Consider the following 19,221-nt stretch of genomic DNA (forward strand, 5'->3'; position numbering starts at 1 on the left):
GAGACGCCTACATGCACAACATTTTACAAATCTATGCTTCTGGTTTTATTTCCAGTGGGGCCAAGTATATGTGATTATGTTTCCATGTTCTCAAATGCAGCCTTGGAAACAGATGCCGTCCCTCCCTCCCTTTTTCCATACAAGGGCTGACCCCCGCTGACTTTACACCCAACCTATTTTGTGTTTACCATATGTAACCACTATCAGCAGGGGAGGAAATTCCAAGGCCAAGGTTTAACCTACTGCACTTGCAAGAATCCTCTCAAATAAAGAACATTCCTTTCACAGATGTTTTATGTTTAGCATTTCCCTGAAAATACTTGCCGGAGTCATGGAATTTTTCTAACCCACCAAGGAGATGTTGTGACCCTTGCTGAAATTTTAACAAGGATGCTCCATGCAGGGGGATCATGATGTGTGTGTGTGTGTGTGTGTGTGTGTGTGTGAGAGAGAGAGAGAGAGAGAGAGAGGGGGGGGAGGGAGGAGGAGGGAGAGAGAGAGAGAAAGAGAGATCTACAAAAACAGAACACCTGCAAGCTGCCTCTTATTAATTTGAGCTGGGAATGGAAATGCAGAGAATGTGTAAGAGTTATTTATTACCTATGAAAATATGATGAAATTGCCACAGTGTTTGGAGCAAAAATGTGTGTGAGAGAGAGAGAGAAAGAAAGAAAGAGAGAGAGAGAGAGAGAGAGAGAGGACACTCCTCTTCAAAGGAAAATCACAAGGTGCTTTAAAATTGGCTCGTAGTGGGGGATCAATATAATCCCCAGAACAGCACACAGGGTTAGGAGAGGGGATCCCCATTCCATCCGGCAAGCTGCAATGCTTGTGCAGACTGACTGTTCGTAATAGCACAACACTGAAATCCACCCCAAGTCTTGAAAATGACATCCTTTGAGAATATGTGGTAAAACATACTCCTTTTCAGAAGCAGAGGTATGTAAATTCAGATGTTTTATGATGTGGTGGCAGCTCGGTCATATTGCATCATACAGTAAATTATGTTTCAACCAGTCACTTCCAAGTTTCCACTTGGTTCATAAATAAAGCTTTATTTTATCAGCATTCTGGTTATTATTGAGCCACTCAACGTGTCTTTTTATTTCCTGCCTACTGTGCTGCTGATGTTGTGCATTTATTAATGTGGCATTTTATAACGTTGTTGTTATATTTTAATATGCTGGGTGTGATGTATCTCTGCCCTGAGATCACATGGTAAAGGGCAGATTAGAGGTAGGGAAAAAATAAATGAATAATTTCCATATTTTTTTTTTTAAAAAAGGACAGGAAGGAATTTATGGTTGCGTTCACATGACATCTTATTCCAGAATCAATGGAGACTGGGGACATGTTTTCTTCCGCTATGTAGTCTACACATAATCTAAATCTATATTGCGTATTCTTGAAAATTGCTTCTTGATAAACTGGTTTCATTCTTGAGAAACTTGCTGAGATTGATTCCACATTACTCCACAAGGCGCCCATGTGCAAAACAGATGTAAGGAGTCCTAGCAATGGGGAGGGTCTATATCAGGGGTCAGCAAACTTTTTTAGGAGGGGGCTGGTTCACCACCCCCAGACCTTGTGGCGGCCCGGACTGTGCGCATGCACGTGCACAACACACACATGGCGGAGGGGGACTTCTCTCTCTCCACCTCTCTCCCCCAGCCCCTCCCCTCCCCTCCCCTTCCCCTGCTTTCCTACCTCCTCCGCGGCTCTGCCTGTGGTTGGGAGCCACCGCCAGTGCCTCTCCTTTCTGGGCCAGCTTTCCCGGCCACCAGGAGCAGGGCCAACAGGCGTGCCAAGCTCCAGCCGAAGCCCTGTGACGCACCCGTCACGATGTCCACAGCGCGGCCATGGACGGAGAGGCTGGCGGGTGGGTGGCAAGTCTGGGCCACACCTTAGCGCGTGGGTGGCGAGGCTTCGGATTGGCTGGCACCAATCAAAGCCCAGCTCCCTTCCTCCACAGGGTGGGGAGAAGCCAGGAGAAGGGAGGGGGGAGGCAGTGTGTGTGAGGGAGGGGGGAAAATGGCGCTTGAAAAAATGGCAAAAAAAAAATGGCACAGCCCAAACGATTGCTCCAATACAAGTGACGATTCCAGGACCATCCACGGGCCAGATCCAGAGGGTAATTGGGCCTGATCCGGGCTGCAGGCCTTAGTTTGCCGACCCATGGTCTATATTGACAAGCTTAACTCTTGGCAGTTGAATTTTCAACGAATTGCGTTACTAGGACAGAACTTTATCTTGACTCCAAGAGTACCAACAAGTGCTCCCATGGAAAAATGATGCATGGTGCTTGGAAAGAAAAGCCTACTCTGACACTGCCATGAACTGGCCCTCACCAACTGGAACCCTATACTGTTAGCCTTCCACACATGCCCTAACCCATCCATGACAGAATTTTACTACTAGTAAGAAAAATTATCACCTGATTTCTGCCTTTTCATGGTACCCTTTCATAATCTGATGTTGACTACCTCGCAGGGAAGAACTATATATGCAGCTCTGAAGTCCATGGAGGAAAAGGCATGTGTGATCACCAACCCTGACTGCTTTTAATCAGATAGTGCCAGGGTGGGAAGTGATCAAAAGGGCACCTTGACCAAACTTGTGCCTCAACACATGACCCTCTACATATTTGTCCAGGTAATCTAGTAAATATTTTGTTATAAATGGAGATCAGGGCACTGTTCTTTAAGTATCTACAAAATAAACAACCCCATATGGTTCAAAATATTTCCCTTTCTCCACTGACAGCAGGGGCTGAATCATTCCCCAGGCCTAAGACATATTCTGTGTTTATTATTCTGTGTTTGTATAATAGCTGTTTCGTGAGGTATTTTACTATCATTTCAGCTGACTACTCTTGTGCCTAAACATCGTGTCACATATGTTTACAGTGATAAATCAACCTGAAATCTAATTCCAGGCACATTCGGGTAACGTGATTAAATGCTATGTGATGTTTATGTTTCACGGCATGCTCAAAATAAATCTGGGTGTTTTCCTCTGGAGCAGCTTCTAGATTGTATTTATCTTGAAACAAGCAACTGAAATGACAATGGTTCGTCAGATATTTAATTTTGTTTTTAATAGTTTTGTTACTGCAACTGTTGACTTTCTATTTCCTCTCTATTTGATTTAACGACTTGATCCTTATTTTTTAATGCATGGATTCGACCTGCATAAAACTAAGTCTCAACCCTACCATTCTGCCTAAGGTTTGCAGATACCAGAGCGTTGAGAATGGATCCCAAGTAGTGAGCTTCACCTGAGAGCCAGTGTAACATAACAGTTAATAGCCACATCCAAACTATACATTTAAAGCAGTATCATGCCACACATAAGACTTCTCCCAAGGAATCCTGGGAAATTTACTTCGTTATAAAAACTGGGAGTTGTTAGGATATGCCCTGTTCCCCTCACAGAGCTACAATTCACAGAGTTCCACAGGAAGACAGGTGGATTGTCAAGTCACTCTGAAAACTGTTGCTCTATGAGGGGAACAAGGGTCTCCTAACACCTCTCGGCAACCTTAACAAATCACAGTCCCCAGGATTATTTGAGAGAAGCCATGACTATTAAAGTGATACAAGAGTGATGCAAGAGAGTTGTAAATATATGGTGTGGACGTAGACTTAGATTGCAGGACTTGGATTGAAGGGACTAAGGTTCCAATTCCTTTAAGCTCCTAGGCTGACCTTTGGTCAGTTGCTGCCTAACCTATCTCCCATCTAACCTATCCTTGTTTTGAGGATTAAAAGATGAAGGCACCATGTACAATGCCTTTCACCCAAGGAGCTCATGCAATACTGCCTTGAGATCCTTGAAGGAAAGGTAGAAAATTAATGTGCTCACGCGTTTTTTTGGTGCATGTGCAGTGCTAAAAACTCAAGGTATACAAGCTAGGCACCAAAATGACTCCTTAAACCAAGGTTACAGTTGCCAAAATGGAATGTCTACTTGCCATTTTGGGGCAAGATGTCTCTGAAGTCTTATTTTTCAAGTGGTGCACTGACTGTGATCGATTATCAGCTAAACATATGACTAGTTCAGATGGCAACCCTGAGCTAGGTTAAGAACTTTGAGAACTTAAAGAAGAAAAGTCACTTGATCCAGAAACAGTCCACACATATATTGGTCTATTCCGACCTCTTTTTCTTAATGGTGACTATTCCTGCTCAGAAAAAGCATTTTGGTTCCTGAAATTCATCCCAGTTGTGCAGATAAAATATAACTGATAGAATTCTACAGGATGGTGTATTACTGTCTGAAAACAGTCAAGATGCAATGGTCCCTAGGCATGCACCTCCAGTTGGTTGAGAGCCAGGTGCAAAATTATTGTGGCACCTGGCTAATTTCGAACAGAGAGAGAGAGAGAATGCTTTAAATGTGCCTTTAAGAAATGCTGTGTGTTGATCACAGAAAGGGCTCACTGGGCCCTATGGAAGCCTAAATTTTGCACTGAGGCCCAACTTGCTTCTTTGAGAAATGAGGCGGAAGACACTAACCTTGATGGAGTGGAAACACAAACCATCAAGCTGCAGTATTTAAAAGGTTAGGAACAAAAATAATGTATTATCTAATGAAATATTGTCTTTTCCGTTGCTTATTCATAGATAAATATTGATCCAAACAGCTGTTGCAGAAGAAACAACTAGCTTTTTTTTTTGTCATGCTGTAAAAGAAAGCCATCAAACAGCGCTTAATAACATGCCTTTGTAAGCATTAAAAAAAATTAACGATGCGACAAAGGAAAAGAACTAAAATGACCAATGTATCTATTTCTGGCTTTCAGCAACCATCAAAAGAAAGCTCCTCCTCTCACATCCCTTTTGGCAAGCTTCTGAAAAACTGGCCTGCTTTACCGAAGAACTTACTTTATGCAAATGTGGCGATTTTAAATGCACTGTTACAGAAAACCTTGTGACCCCAGACATAACTGTTCCTATAACACCAGTCATAATGTTCTGTCTCTCTATATTTGGCACATCGTTATGCATGACATTAATATGTTTTTAAAAATTGTAGCAAACTTTGTAGAAAAGGAATCTCCCCACCCCCCATGGTATTATGAAGCAGTTGTGTTTTAAAAACAGCAACAACCACCAACATCAGTATTACCATTTAATTACAAGGGCAGACACCTCAAAATAATACTTTTGACATGTTTAGTGGCACTTCCTGGTTCAAAACAGAACATCCTTTTTTACTAGCTTGGCTAGAATCCCTGTTTTGGTTTGTAAATCTCAGAAAACCAAGTCACAGAGCAACCTTGAAAGAAGTGGGGGGAGAGATCTTTCATGAAGTATTCTCAAAGGCTAAATGGGTCAGGGAAACAAATTCCCATGTTCAGTTCCTCATTTTCTCTTGTACGGTCAGCTCTAGGGAGGAAGGTGGGGGTGGGATAGAGGAAACCACCAACACAACAATTTCTTCTTGCACTGTTCTGCTCGGCAAACCAGACTGAAGTACAGTGGTACTTCAGGTTACAGACGCTTCAGGTTACAGACTCTGCTAACCCAGAAATAGTACCTCGGGTTAAGAACTTTGTTTCAGGATGAGAACAGAAATCGTGCAGCAGTGCTTCAGGTTAAGTACAGTTTCAGGCTAAGAACGGAACTCCGGAACAAATTAAGTTCTTAACCCGAGGTACCACTGTACTTGATAAGCCACTGCTCTGTTCCAAGCCTGCAGCAATCAGAGGGCGGTAGGCCTGGGCGATATATTGATGTATAACCCAGGACCAGTATGAGGAGCAGACTGCAATGTCGGTTTCCTCCCTCAAGGAGGCGCTGCTAGCAGAGGGACTCAGGAGCGGGGGCTGCTTCACCAGCAATAAATCGCTGAGTGAAACCACCATCCCACTCTGCCCTCATACGATGGAGAGGGAGAAACAAGGTGTATCAACGAGGTACATCTTTAAACTACCCGACTGAGGAGTGTGCAGCTGCACTTGCCTCAGTCAAGCAGTTAAAGGAGCCCCCAGCCCAGCGCTGGCTCCCGCAAGCCGGCAGCAGGGTGGGGGCTCCGTGAAACTGCTCAGCTCCCCACAGCAAGCAGTTAAAGGAGGCCCGAGACTCCGTCCAATCAGGCATGAGCAGCAAGAAGCAAGAGCACCAGGGCTGTCTCAGCCCGGGGGGCGGGGGGAGGGAGAGAAGCTGCGAGCCCAGGTGAAACCGCCTCAGCTCTCAAGGTGAGAAGGTGAGAGCTGGGGCAGTTTCACCTGATGTCTCACGGGCAGAGGCCAATGCATCTCGCCTGCCCCAAACATTGCAGTATATCGCCAAACCACAATGTTTGACTGGCGATACACCGCCATGTTGAAAAGCTGATATTGCCCAACCCTAGGGGGTGGGAAACAATCAAAACAGCCACAGACAGGTAGCAGCCACATCAATTTTCATCCTTCCCCATATTTCCTCAGCCCAACTCATACAGGTGGGGGATGAGGAAAGGGAAAGGGAACAAATGTGCAACCAAGAAGCAGCAGCAACAACAACAACAATGGTGGTCATTATATCAGCATCTATGAGCAAATGATGTTTTTAACATGTGCAGGGTTTGCTTCTCTTATACAGAGTTTCAGTGTTTTTGGCATATGCCTCAGCCATGGGGTGGAAGTTACCTTAAGGCTTCCCGTTGTCACAGCTGTAATTTATTATCTAAACCTTTCAAACTGGGGCTATTTTCTCCATGTCAAAAAGAAAGTTATTTGTGATACAGTGAGACAGTAATGTGTCTTTTTGTACACTGCGTGACTTACCAGAAAAATCACTTTCAAAAAAGATTTCATATCAGTCATAAGAAGAATGTGGGCAACTCAAAGGGTGCTACGAGATGTGCCTAACTGCTATGTGTGTGCTTTGCTTTTGCAAAATATGGAGGCGACAGGTCGCTGCCCCAGAGAGCTCACAATCAGAAATATGGCACAAAGGAGACAACTAAGGAGGGAAGGGAAGGTGGAGTGTCTCAGGACAGGCTGGGGAGAAGAGGAACTTGCCCCCTTGCAATTTTACTACCCAGCAGGAGACAAGGTTAAGGAGATTGTGGCACATTACCTACCACTGCCCATCCCACATGCAAGCAATCATGCCGCCACTCTAGCCTGTTTGTCTTTTAAAGAAGTAGAACTACCCATTCTCTCATCAAAAGCTGTCATACCATATATTGGTAAGAATATCTCCCCAAATCTGAACTTTCTTCTTCAAGCTGGCAGGAATTAAAGGGGCAAAAAGCAAAACAACCCCTAATACTGCATAGCATTTCATGCATCTTATTTGTTCAGAATACTGAAGTCCCTATCTCTTCCAGCAGTTCAGTTGTTTACCTAACTAGTTGTGTGTGTGTTTGTGCGTCTGTGTGCATTGTGGAGGGATAGGGAGAGAGGGAACGAGAAACAAGACAGCCAAGCCTAATCATTTTTCACTTCTTAAAATAAGGGGGAAAGTACTAAAGTACTACACAGAGCTAGGAATTCACCATTATAGCAAAAGTTCAGCAAGAGATGTACATTATTGCAGTGTTTCCCAACCTTTTTTGGGCAAAGACACACTTGTTTCATGAAAAAAATCGCGAGGCACACCACCATTAGAAAATGTTTAAAAAATTAACTCTGTGCCTATATTGACTATATATAAAGTAACTCTCTTTAATAGGCATCAAATAAACACAAAGAAAGTACCGTATTTTTCGCCCCATAGGACGCACTTTTTCCCCTCCAAAAATAAAGGGGAAATGTGTGTGCGTCCTATGGGGCAAATGCAGGCTTTCGCTGAAGCCTGGAGAGCAAGAGGCATCGGTGCGCACTGACCCCTCTTGCTCTCCAGGCTTCAGGAAGCTGTCCGCAAGCCTTGCGCGCCCGGCAGGAGCTCCCGCCAGGCGCGCAAGGCTTGGGGCGGCAGCCTGTTGCCCGAAGCACAGGGAGCCCTCCGGAGGGCTCCCCGTGCTTCGGGCGAGTGTCTGCAAGGCTTGCGCGCCCGGCAGGAGCTCCCGCTGGGCGCGCAAGGCTTGAGGCGGCAGCCTGTTGCCCGAAGCACAGGGAGCCCTCCGGAGGGCTCCCCGTGCTTCGGGCGAGTGTCTGCAAGCCTTGCGCGCCCGGCAGGAGCTCCTGCCAGGCGCGCAAGGCTTGGGGCGGCAGCCTGTTGCCCGAAGCACGCGGAGCCCTCCGGAGGGCTCCCCGTGCTTCGGGCGAGTGTCTGCAAGCCTTGCGCGCCCGGCAGGAGCTCCCGCCAGGCGCGCAAGGCTTGGGGCGGCAGCCTGTTGCCCGAAGCACAGGGAGCCCTCCGGAGGGCTCCCCGTGCTTCGGGCGAGTGTCTGCAAGCCTTGCGCGCCCGGCAGGAGCTCCCGCCGGGCGCGCGAGGCTTGGGGCGGCAGCCTGTTGCCCGAAGCACAGGGAGCCCTCCGGAGGGCTCCCCGTGCTTCGGGCGAGTGTTTGCAAGCCTTGCGCGCCCGGCAGGAGCTCCCGCTGGGCGCGCGAGGCTTGGGGCGGCGGCACGGGGCGGCCGGCCGAAGCGAGCGGCGATGGGATTTGGGAGGGAGCTCGCTCGCCGCCCCGCGTGTGCTCGCCGCCGCCGCCGCCCCGCCTCTCGCCGCCGGACTCGCCCGCCTCCCTCCCACGGCACACCAGGCAACGTCTTGCGGCACACTAGTGTGCCGCGGAACACCGGTTGGGAAACACTGCATTATTGTTACTGCCCTGCATCAAAGTCCATTATGCTAATTTGTACAAACCAATTACAGCAGCACATCACAGCCACATATTTGATTGGGCTCTTGGTTACAAGAACTGTTTGCTGGCACTAATTTGAAAAGCGCTGCTTCCCTTTTCACATATAAATATTTCATCACCCCTTTTAGCATCCTATGGTTTTGTCAGATGTATTTGATGCAGTTTATCAATTAGTATATGGATATTTTAACCACAGAACTTTCTGAGCTAAAGTGGGTGATTTCATATTTACAGTAGACAAGATGGGGGGCTGGTGGTGAAACAGGCCCTGCAAATAAAAACTGGATCTTTTGTTTCAATTAATAAACTCAGAGGAGTGAACAGTGCTTCTTTGGCTGCATTCAGATGGCACTTTATTCCAGCTTCCTAACAATCCATTACCTGTAATTTTTAACGCTTTATGTGATCTTCCATTTCTGGAAATCGAGTGGAATCTAGCAGTGGGTTAGTGTTCATTTCTGTGTTGCTTCCAGGAAAAAATCCATTTGCAATCCTGGAAACCCATAATGTTTGGGGAATTTTGCTCATGTAATTTGATTCTGGACTATGCAGTGCATATCATGGGGGGGGGAACAGAAGCACCATGCCTGGAAAGGGTCCAATCACATTTGCTGTTGTGTCATACCACGCCCATTGATGTGAATGAATTTCAGTGCAACTTGGGTACCACAGCATAAAAGAACATTAGAAATCCAGACAGAAGTGTCATTATAACCAGGAAAACTAACACAACAAACCCCACATCTGAATGAAGTCTATGTCCTATCCAAAGCCCAGAGATTCCTATCCCTCTCCTGCAGAGATTCATGTTATTCCACATTCCTGAAACTATGGGTCAAACCTTAAGTCCTAAGCATGGTGATGTTTTCTGTCTTCAATCACCATGTAGCTTCGTAAGGAAGGCAACGTGGAAATGAGTAACAATGGAGTGGAAATGTATAACAATGAAAACATGCAATTGTGTTGATGTTTTGCTGCTGTTTTTCACACACTGAAGAATGTCCCAAAGTGACTCTCAGCTTGACATTAAATCTCAGTACAATAAGATCATTAGAAAGCAATATGCTCATCCAAAAATATTTATAAAATGACAAATCCTACACAGTCCACTTAAAGATGAGGACTAAAAAGCCAACACACACAACTTGCTTCCCTATCAAATAATACACACCTGGGTATTATTATTATTATTATTATTATTATTATTATTCTTATTCATCCAGCTGTTTAGTCGTTTAGTAGCTATAAGCAAACAATGATGGCACCAGACATACTACCCTAGGAAGGGCATTCCTCAAATGGGGAACTAACTGCCACTGAGAAGGTGCCTTCTTGTATTACCACCCTCCCCACCCTCCTAAGAGGAGGCAGAAAGAGAAGGAGCTCTGATGACAAATGGGGAGTCTGAATGAGTTCCTATGGGAAGAGCAAGCCTTGGAGTATTGGGTTCCTAAGTGGAATAAGCCTTTAAAGGTCAAAACCAGACAGCGCAGTGTTAATACGCTCCTACTGTCTTATCGCCCATCAACTACCCATAATTTGTGTTAATACGCTCTGTCTTATTACCCATCAATGACCATATAGAGCACAAAGCAGGCATGTATCAAGACTTGATACAGGAGGAAGATTCTTTTATAAACATGTTTCGATTCAATCAAGTGAATGATACAAAAGTGACAAAAGTTCCATATAATCCGGGCAACCAACTAAAACCGATATTTAAGGGAAAAAACTGTGGCTTGGCATAATGGGAAGAATGTGGTGGAAATCCTATAGGACCAAATAACAGATGGAAAACAGTCAGAATAAATCATAGTTTAGAACTAAGTTAGCCGGAAGCAGATAACTTGGAAGCAACATAATTTGGGTTATTTATTTAAAATCAAATGTCATTGCAAAAACAACGCACCGTCGACATAAAACAAATGAACACCTGTGTATGAACTATACTTGCATCACGCATGGAACTCATGCATCAACGACAATTGAACACATAGCAGTAAACATTTGTTAACAACATACAATGGTACCTCGGGTTAAGTACTTAATTCGTTCTGGAGGTCCTTACTTAGCCTGAAACTGTTCTTAACCTGAAGCACCACTTTAGCTAATGGGGCCTCCTGCTGCTGCCGCGCTGCCGGAGCACGATTTCTGTTCTCATCCTGAAGCAAAGTTCTTAACCCGAGGTAATATTTCTGGGTTAGCGGAGTCTGTAACCTGAAGCGTATGTAACCCGAGGTAACACTGTACATCGGAAGCTGATTTACACAGATCCATCGAGCTCAGAATATTCTGTAGCGACTGCCCTCTCCAACATTTCACACTGTCTCCACTACAATAAGTTGCAATTGCTTGTATCAACTTGTAACTTAGTTTCTGGGCAACTGCTGCAAACAAACCTGTCTTAAAAGTAAAAAAAACCTATGCAAAACAAACTGCAAAAATTGACGTTTTGAAGGCCTGTAAACCGCAACAGCTTACTAAGAAATCCCTTTTTTAAAAAAAACTTTCTGGGAAAGGGAGGATATTAAACTGTGTAACAAACTTTCTCCCTTTCTGACCAGATACACACAGGTTAATAAAGGCACCATAATATTTACCATCTAAATGAATAGTGGGTGTTCCAGAAAGCATTGTGTCGTAAATGCTCAAATATGTACGCTCTTGAATATATGTTTTTTTTCCTAAGCTTGGCGCACCTTAATAACGCTTTTCAAATCCAACAGGAAACCTCTAAAGAAGATTCAGCACACTTGAGTTCAATTGCGTCTAAAAACAATACTCTTTTGGCACCATGAATACTATAATAATAGAATTTATAAGATGAAATATACTCTAGTTCACAAAAGCTTGTGTGATAATGAAATCTGTTAGCCTTTAAAGGTGCCACAAGACTCTTTACTGGTTTTGCTGCAGCAGACTAACTTGGATATCCATCTGGAAACTGTATTTAACATTTTTGCAGACAGGCCGTAAGCCAGAATTAGTGCTTCACACATGGTATTTGTTCAAATAAGCATCTTTTAGGATAATGACACCCCAGTAGTTACTGCTTTCTTAGCCAATACACTCTGGATGGGAGTCCAATCTCTGTCTACAAATGAGGGTCATAATATAGATCTTAAAACCTGATTTTGAATTATTGCTATAATTAGAAATGCAAATCATTCCCACAGATCACTGCTGCCTACGTTATTTGGGCAACGGTTTTTTACCCATACAAAAAATTAACTGCAGAGACTACTAGATCTCCAGCATAACAAAACATGAAGTTCAGAATTACCTATGCCAATCTGGAAGCAATAAATATTGCACGTGATTTATGCCTCTAACACCTTACTAACCAAGACCTCCAAGTCTTTAATACTGTTAAGCTATTCTATATCAGAGCTATCCTATGCGCCACTCATGTTATTCTGATTTCTTATCCTGTTTTAGCTTTGCTGTAACAAACTACTGTTTTAAACCCACCCTGGGGCCTTAGGGTGAAAGGTAGGTAATTAATAATAACAAAATATAAATAACACTGGGTTCCCTCGCTGACAAAAATAGCAGAAGCCCACAGTTTTAAAGTACTGTGAGCACTTGTAAAGTATTCTGTCGTTTTATCTTATACCTTAACATTATATACCCATGGCTCACTTCAAGTTGATTTGCTTGAAAGGCAAGTATAAAGGCTATAGGGAATTTGTTGCACCCTAGACAGCCTTGCAGCTATCAGGGCAACGAGTCGGGTGGAGGACAGAATGTATGAATTGATTCCTCCAAAGATGACTTCGCTGCACCATAACTAGGTGGTGACTGGCAGGCCTGCAATAAACACCATAAAAATGGCTTGCTAGAGGCTAGCCAGAATGAGGGGAAGAATCTGTCCTTTGATTCGGTTACTAGCAAGACTGTGATGCTATCCACGATAGATATGGAGAGATACCATCCACCCGTAATACTTGGAAATGCATTACTTGTTCATTTACTTTTGTATATAAATGTAACATTTTGTATTGGGAACCCATACAAGCAGTCGGACGTGAACCACAAATACTCCCTTGCTTGAGAAAGGCAGCTGTAGACCTGAAAGGCCCACCCTGTAGTTATACAAAGGGTGGAACAGATCTGGATAGATTTCCTGGCATATTTCCATGCTACAATTCCCTACATTATATTGACAGATTCCCCTTTAAACATGTAGCACAGCTTTACACCCACCCGTTTCCCAAGATAGCTTGAACTTAAACACAAATTTCTTTCTTCCCAACATTTGTGTTTCTTTTGATCCCTGAAATCAGGCAGGGAAGTGGTGGAAGGGGGGGACAAACGCACGCAGGCACGCGCGCGCACACACACACACACACACAACCGATTCCTCATTGTTTCAGCAACATCCTAGTGTTAATCACTTTATAAACAATTTCAGTTTCCTTCCCTTCCCAAAATATATATGTGAACAGAATGGGATGATACACACGCTTTAAATAAAAGCTTCAAACAACCAAACCAAAAATACGCTTTAAATAAAGGAGGCTCTTATTACTGTGCTAACTTCTGGAATACAGGAATTTAATCAATTGGATTGTTGTTTTTATTTTGATTATGTTTTTTGTGGTCTTAAATTTTGATTTTATTCTGGGAACTGCCCTGGGACAGTATAGGGTATAGGGTGGTATATAAATTCAATAAATAAAATCAAAATCAAAATCATCATCATTATCATCAAAATCAAAATCATTATCTCACTAACCTTCAATATCTTCAATATTCATTAACCAAATTTAGAATTAAGTACATTTGTGTTTTAGAGCTGGAAATGAATGTTGGCTTTTTACAAATGAGTTAACAAATGAATTAGTTTCAAATTTCCTTGTATATATGCAAACAAGGAGAGAGTATTCATGACAGCACACTGATCTATAAATAGGGCTTGTTAAGTGTATTTCTGAACGCAAATTTGAAGCAGAGCCCAAGAGAGTCAGACTCTCTCTCTCTCTCCAACTATGTAAATTTACATCTTTCTGCCAGCCATAAATTTCATAAAATAATTCAGTATAAACGGTTCCCAAGGATACGACAAGTTGTGGTAAATTGCATTGCAAAAGAACGAAACAGAAAAGTGCACTGCTACATACACACAAATAAACATTTAACCTATTTATTTGTTTTAAAGTTGTCTATACCACTCTTCCTAAAAACATCTAAAGCAACATGCAGACATAAAAAGTGTAAAATATGTAAGACAAATTAAACTACCGTAAATAAAAATTGTCAGCACAAGAAACAGGAGCACTAATCTGCCAGCCACTTAAAAAGTTCGTTGGAAAAGAAAGGTGCCAACAAGCCTTTGAAAAGATGCAGTAATAAGACCACATGAAACTCTTAGGATAGGACATTCCAAAGCACTGGGGCCACAATGGGAAAGGCCCTGTTCCTTTAGAGGACCAATCTGATCTCCAAAGAGGTGGAATTCAAAACATTTCACTGGCAGATGTCAACTGCTGGAAAGTCCTATACAAGAGTATGAAAAATGTATTGGCTGTAGATGTGCAGGCATTAACTACTATAATAGCTTTTATACAAAAGTGCTATAATGTCTCACTAAACAAGTAAAAGGAAGACTGAAGAGCTGCTCCTAAGAACATATACAAAATAGGATTGTAGTGTGTTTTAATTATGTGCATTGTTTAGAATTTTAATCTCTATTGCATATACAGTCATACCTCGTGTTGTGTCCGCTTCATGCATCTTTTTCCATTACGTCCCGCGGCAACTCGGAAGTACCGGAACGGGTTACTTCCAGGTTTCGCCAAATTGCACCGTGCGCCTGCACAGACGCAGAGCTTCAAGAGCATTTCACGTTACGGACGGGACTCCATAACGGATCCCATCCGTAACACGAGGTACCACTGTAGTTTCTAAGGCATGGGCCCAGTTCAGTCAATTGGCAACCTTCGCACAATTGTTGGAGCTCATGAATCAGCATGCTTATGATTCATCAGAAGTTGTGTAGAGCGGATTGCATGGTTAGAGACAATAGAAGTGCAATTTTGTGTGACCATGGCAACCCTTCCCCCTTTTAGTCACTACAGGGGTGCAATTTGTGATGCTCATGTATGAATGGTACCTCACCAAGGAACTAGTTCACAGGAACTCACCTTCTCATAAGCCACAATGTATTGCAAGCCTACACTCACTCAGACAGGTGATCATGTGACGCCACTGGTCACTGCAACTTCATCATAATATGGTGAAGTATGCGTTTGAAAATGCAAATTGGTTAAATTTTATTTTGGACTGTTAACAGTAAAATAAGTATTGGGAATATTGTTCCCATACGAAATTGCTTAATTAAAGAGAGGAAAGGTCTTGAAAAGGGCCTCATTCACAAGTTGTGCCCCAACACTAGGAAATCACCTTTTTAGGCACAGAAGCTGTTGAGCTGCTGAACAATGCAAGAATTTCTACACTGTCATCAGTTCTATACAACCAATTTTCTGGGTAACTGAGGCTTTATTTGCATGTAACCCACCTGTATACATAGGGATGTAAATAAACGTTCAGTCACTCAGCAAATTGGTTATACAAGAAGACAATTATCCCAGAACATTGAGAATCATGATTAACAGTCAAAAAATACAATTAACAATCCAATTTAACCAGTGCCTGGTTCCATGGGAAGTTAGTACAGGAGAAAATTGTTTCAACCAGCCTTCCATTCAGGGAGTAAGACGCATTATAGTAATCCATTCTCTTGATCAACAAAGAATCAAAGATGATGCCATTAAGACGCTTTAGGATATAAAGATCATTTGGGATTTTCAGGCACTACACACTCTGATTTCTTCTGATTAGGAACAAACTATAGCCTGTTGCTTCAGCTGTACTGAACAACTTATCATTTGCGTAGACTATGGTCTGCCAGCAAACCAGGACTTCAAATCATAATTTGAACTGGAATTATAATCCTGATTTGCAAACACATAGCTCATTAGACTGGAATAGACCATAAGGTTATCATGTTCATTGCCTCCCCCAGGCAGCATTGTCTGTACCTAACTCACCTCCTTAATTAACACAGACCATCCATCATAATCCAAACTACAGAGCAAAACAAGAATAAACCAGGAATGTTACTTTAGGTCATTCAAGCAAACGAGCAAAGATATTTATATCTGAGAATTCGAATGCTCTAGCTTTCTTGGACACTGGTAGTAGAAAAGGAAATGTGGAGGCTAGATGGAAAATGTGCACACATTTTTCAACAACGTTGTGTTTTGCAGGAGTGTTCCATATTGGGATTAACAGTTGCCACAACAAAAATATTTTATTTTCTTGGAGAAGCATTTGAGTTTTTTTTTAGAAAGGTTGCCTCCCACCTTCATTCAGGCAAAAAGCACACAAACTGGTTTCTTACATATCACACCACTCATTATTATTTTTAGCACTTACTTTAAAATGTATCAATTATCCAACTGCTTTTTCTCCGTGTATCTTAAAAGCAATCAAAAGCTTGCTTCCCATAGAGTAGCTTTGTTCTCTTACTGACTATCCCAGCACAAACATCATCCTAAATTGGGGGGGGGGGGAGTATACCATGTTGTTGTTTTTTTGGAATACAAAGGCATTTCCCCTCCCCTTAATTAACTTGGCTCGTTTGTGAGGATCTGTTTAGCCAATCTAATTATTTTGATTCCAATTTCCAGCCTTATCAGGGGCTCAGTGGTGCAAGAAATCAAAATGCCTGTCTTCTCCATATGTGGCAATCTAAAAAGCTAACTGCTTCTCATTTGCTGAGCCATCACTGCATGGCCCAGGGGGCCCGTCAGAATACAATTTACGTTCAGTCTTCTAGAGCTGGCTTGAAAGGGTTTTCCCCATGTATTGAGGCTGAGCATTTCATATTATACCATTTCAGATATGCTGCTTCTTGTTGCATCATCTGTCAAACCGCAGCAAATTCAAACAAGGAGTAGTGTTCTAGTAGAGACTTAAGCAAGTTCCTCCATTTATTTATTTTAAAAAAAGAAAGGTATCAGACACCTTTTATTTCAATATACTTTAAAAAGTCACAAAACCAACCTTGAAAAAGCCCTCTCGGTGGGACCAATTTTGTGAAACTCCGGAGCAGTAAACACACAGCAAAAAATAGCAACTGGGCAGAGGTTAATTTCACTGAGGAAAGACCCACTGTAAATGTAGCCAGCCAGCTGTCATTTAGGCCCATGTTTATTGGTCTTCTACATCACATAACCAACCTCAGAAACTTCTGGGTTGTGCTCCATCACAGCTTCGTGTTACATGAACATATCAGTTTCTCCAAGGAAATAGAATAACACAGAAGCACTGTGGTCGGCAAAAAATATGCAAGGTATTTTACGAACTCTCGAGCAAGCCATAATGTTGGCTAATATTTAAACGCTCAGTTCAGCCAATCAAGGATTTTGGCATTTTTCTTATGAGTCAACACAGCCTCTCTTCCTCAAAATGAAAAACTATACAGCTCTTGCAAGGTCAATGCCCAACAGTATTAGTAATAAAAATAGTATCAATTAAACGCCACAAGCATAGTAAGAGTAATTTGCATGTTAGCGCAAGAGCTGCAGGCTTTTATTTTCTCCCATTTTTATTAGAAATATAATATGTTTGGCAAGCTGTCTGGCCTCCCTTATGATGATGAATGCTGTAACAAACAATTTGCTGTATCTTTAGAGAAATGGTCAATTCAATTACATTACGCCAGAAGCTCTCCTATCCTTCTTTGCCAAATGTCTTTGCTGTACCCTGCTACAGACAGCCCATTTGTATTCCAGCACAGTAGGACACTTGTTTTATTGACGCATACAGCTCTACTTAGGTACTATCAACAGAACACTATTTCACTCCTCCAGCTCTCTGTTTCCTACCTGCACGTTCATACGCTTCCCCCCTCCGATTATTAGGATTTTCAGCTTTAGTGACTCCAATGCATACACATTACTAATTATGTGCCTGAAACCAAGACGCTATCAGCAAACAACAACAAAATACTTTTGCATCCAATTATGGAAGAAAGCTCTTTTGGGGAGCTGGAAGGGGGGCGTCGGCAGTAGCAACACTTTCCAATTTAGATGATTTAAACACTGCATTTAAAGCAGGGCCTCAGATTCCGCCTTTGAGAGTACACCACTAATTGCTTCTGTTTCCCCCATTACTGCAGGAGCTGGTTTTTCTCAAAAGGATCAGCAAAAATGAGAACAGCGAATGCGCACACATGTCAGGCCAGGCCCCATCAGTAATAAACTTATTTTCAGGTCACCTGAAAAGGATGCCCACTATTTATACCGCAAGTTCCTCCTCCCTTCCTACCCTCACCCCCCAAAACTATCAGTCAAGGAATACCAGTTTAGCAACTCATTAACTACAGTCTCTCTTTTAATTTCCTTTGGTTGGTGAGAAAACAGCACCTGCTCTCCACTACAAAGACTCACTGTGTGCAAGAAGGAGAATTAGCATTATGTTGACAGCTTCTGATTGGAGCCAAGCGAAATCCGGAGAAATATAAACCTATTCCATTTATCACAGGCGCAGAATCATCATAAAAAGCAACCTGCTAGTCCCCAGGAATCACTTAAAACAACCAACCTCTAAACGAGCTTGTAAAACAACAGATTGTTCTTTGAAAGGCGTCTACTTCTAAATGCTCCAGCAGTGGTCATGATCAATTATCGTATTTACAACCTTGTAAAGCAGCAGTGTCTATATATTTAAACACCTAGGCCAAACACATGGACTAGAATTCCTCCCTGCCCCCACTCAGCAAGATATACAGTAAATCTAATAAGAAACAAGAGATATATTTAACCATGGCTGCAAACTTTCATCTGTTCATTAGTTACGATTCTGCTAGTTAATCTGCTTAGTGCCAATTATTATCTGTGAGGACAACCACTTAACTGGTGGCTCCAAGAATTCAGGGCACACTTTGTTTTGTTTTACTAAATATCACTCAAAAAAGACCACAGCAAACTGGTTAACAAAGCCGGTAAACCAAAGTTTGGACATAACAAAACTAAAATTGCTCTGCTGCAATTTCTCTCATCTTATTATGGCTTTATTGGTTTATTTTAAGTGGCAAATGTGTATTGCAATCAAATAAGTTAAACAAAGCAAAACTAATGTAAGTCTATACACAGTTGCATGAGAGTAGGCCTCAACGCAGATATTGTAAATTTCCAGGATTAGCTGCTCATGTATTTATTTCTTAAAACTTACAGGCAGCTTGGTTACAAAAACAAACACCCAAACAATCCTCCAAGTCCAAGCTGTTTACAAAAATGTAATAAATGCTACATTTACTCAAGGAATACAACCAGTTGTTTTAATTCAACAGGGTAATAAACACTAATACATTTCACAGAAAAGCGGAATTGTGCTGTACGTTAATCTCTACAGTAGGGGCAACATAGTTAGTTTCACTATAGGAAATGCAACCTTCACTCACTGCATAAATAATA

General features: G+C 42.5%; 1 protein-coding gene across 3 annotated transcripts in view; it reads right to left on the bottom strand.

Annotated features, from left to right (window-relative positions):
• TBL1X (transducin beta like 1 X-linked) overlaps positions 1-19,221 on the bottom strand; it is a 131,287-nt gene that overhangs the window by 71,071 nt on the left and 40,995 nt on the right. The gene's annotated exons all lie outside the window — the stretch shown is intronic.

The sequence above is a fragment of the Podarcis erhardii genome (assembly GCF_964252035.2).
Source record: "Podarcis erhardii genome assembly, chromosome: 4".
NCBI classification, from domain to species: domain Eukaryota; kingdom Metazoa; phylum Chordata; class Lepidosauria; order Squamata; family Lacertidae; genus Podarcis; species Podarcis erhardii.